Here is a 3,051-nt window from a genome sequence, read left to right on the forward strand (position 1 = left end):
TTAAAAATGGAATGGATAAGTATAGAATGAAATAGAAAATATCAAAGAACATGCACGTAGTAAGTACTGGTTCACGAAGTATATGTCTTTGTGTGTATGATTGTGTGTGTGTCCTGGGTCACGATATAAAAGGTACTTATTACTGTCAGTCATGATCTTAGAAGTCTGAACTCCATTGGATTTGCAGCCCTTCCAGCGGGGTGGGCTGGAGGGCGGAGACACAGGAAGTTCTCTCAAACAGCAGGCGACCTTCATTCTCTCCCACTTCAAGTTCCTGAGAAGGAAGTTGCTTAACTTTTGAAGACAGTTAGCTGATCTCTTCCAAGGCCTCCTCTGCAGAGGAAAGGTGATTACATTTGCCCTGCATGACGGAGGCGGCTATTGAAGTATTTGGTAGCCTGCTGCATTGGCAGGACACCTGCCTGACAGAGCACGTAACACGGCCAGGAGCTGGAATTCGGTTCCTTCCAATCTCTGCCCCAGATCCTCATGATCCTGGTACAAATCATGATGCTGTGGTTAAAACCATGGTGTTTTTCCATTCTTCCAATGAAACGTGATGCACTTACTGCAGCCATCAGTGGGGGCCCGTAGATGTGTACGGTTCCCTGATATGGTGTGATTGGTATCTGGGTACCAGTTCAGTGAAGATGGGAGACAGACGTCATCCCCCACTCGTGAGTAATGGCCTTATGTTTAAAGCACTGACGAAGATGACTTCATAATGTCTGCGGTCAGTAATACCAGTGTCTTAACAGACCTGAGTGTAGAGAGGCCCTGTGGGGATAATGTATGTCAGCTGAAAAAAATGCACAGCCTAAAATTTGAGAATTATGTTTTATTTGGCAGGCAAAACTGAGGACTTAAGCCTGGGCCACAGCGTCTCGGGTCACACCGAAGGACTGCTCTGGAGAGGTAAGGGAAGAACCAGGATCTATACGGGGGGTTTTGCAACAAAGACTGGGTAGCCGGAACATCAAAAGATTATTGTTAATTAAAGAAAAAACCAGACATCTCAAGTTAAGGAATTTAGCGCTTTTCTATGCAAAACTCTGGGCTCACTGAAGTCATTCCTTAGATATGCACCTCAGCTATCTGGGGCCGGTATCCTGTTCTTTCCCACCGTGAGTCCCCTCAGGGTGCACCGTGGGGGTGGCTGCAGGGGCTGACGGCTTGATGGTGGGCATCCTGTTTCCATCCTGAGTTCCGTCAGCGCTCACCGTGGGGGCAGCTGTCACATGTTGGCTTGGTGGCTGCAACATCCTTGGTTTACTGATATGACGGCACCATTTTTCATTCCCATGTAGTTTCCCATCTGTGCAGTCATAGGACTTCTTCCTTCTGCTGGCCTCACAAAAACCAGAGCTGCTGCCACCATAGGCCCTAGGACATACTCATTGCTTTAAGACTGGCTCTCAGGGTCTACGTTTGTCCTAACTCGGGCAGCCTTACGTGCAACAGGGTTTCGTTACTTTCCAGAGTTCAGCCACGTGGAGAATGTTGCTCCCTTGCTGTAATGCAACATGGTCCAGTCTGTTTCTTTATAAGGTGACTGACACTGCCTGTGATGACACACTGTGCACAGCCACGCCCTCCTCTCCCTACCCCAACCAAACCCTATGGTACAGATACCAGCCCATTTATGTAGCTCCAGACATACAGCTTCCTGATTACAGCTTCAGGGCAAACATACCCACGCCTCTCTTGGACTCCATAAATCTGCATATCCTTCCCCTCCGAGCTGGGATTTTTTCCAGTTCCTTTGTCCCTTGTTCCCGACTGGTACCAAATTTGCAATAGCAAGACCAACCAATCGTGGTCTGAACACCACTCTCTGCTACACCCTATACTGGACACTTTATATATTCAGCAAAGTTCCAGGAGATATTATTATCTCTCGTTTACAGATAGAGGCACCCAAACTTGGATATTGTTAAACGTTTCACATCTAGTGAATGATTCAAGCTGAGTCTCAAAACCAAGTTTCTCGAGATGGTAACCCATGCTTTGACCCCTGAGATATACTGCATCTCCTGATTCCTTTCAAAACCATCCTTCCCCAAGAGCTGGGAATACCGTCTCTCTCTTGGCCCATTCTATCTTAGAAAAAGCAGGAAAACTCACTTCCCTCCTTAAGATAGAAGGTCTAAGTGGAAGTTACTCTTGCACTGGGACTCATACAGAGGAAGAACTTCCAAAAGTTGTATGTTCAGACTTCTGCCTTTTTATGGAGTTCCCTGGTTGTGAGAAAAAGGACTGTTCTCAGCGTCAGATAGAAGAGAGGAAAGGAAAGTGCCCCAAATTACACAGTTCCTGATCTAAATAAGCTTGAACTCTGAGCCAGCCTATCCCCTTTTCTTCAGCACTTATTCACTCCTTATTCACAGCTTTGCCCTCCATCCCTACCTTCCTCTGGACATCACTATTGTGTCAGAAACACCTATCAGTCATTCCAAAAATATTGGCGTGAGTCTATACTAACCATCTTTGTTGTGCATAACCCTACTCTTGGCAGAGAAGTAATTATTCAAGGCTTAAGCACCAGCTGCTCGACGCGCAGGAAGAAGATCAGAGGTGCCTAGATGCATAAAGAGCATATGATGTAGGAAAGGTGTCACAACTGCCAGGTTGGAAAACAGACCATCCTTTTCACCAGCCTGACATAACAATGCTTTCCCTTTTGTCCCTTTGCTTGGAACAGAGAATAATAGAATTTCCTGAGTTGGAAAGGTTCTTGTGGGTCACCGAATCCAGCCCTTCCCACCTGATGCAGGAATCTGCACTGTCACTTCCCTTCTATTGCTCTGCCGACCTCTCCTGGAACACTAACTGCTAACTGCTGTTTTACATGGACTACTTACTCCGTCTGGGGGAAGCTTTCATGTTTGGAACTTGCAGTAATTCTCTAGCAAGCTTGATCTGATTCCTCAGTTCTGTCACTCGTGAGTCCTCTTTCTACACCTTGGGGTGATAAAAGTCCTAATCATAAGAGTACTTCAATTTTTTTTTTTTTTTTTTCCGGTACGCGGGCCTCTCACTGTCGTGGCCTCT

The sequence above is a fragment of the Physeter macrocephalus genome, chromosome 6, assembly GCF_002837175.3.
Source record: "Physeter macrocephalus isolate SW-GA chromosome 6, ASM283717v5, whole genome shotgun sequence".
NCBI lineage: Eukaryota > Metazoa > Chordata > Mammalia > Artiodactyla > Physeteridae > Physeter > Physeter macrocephalus.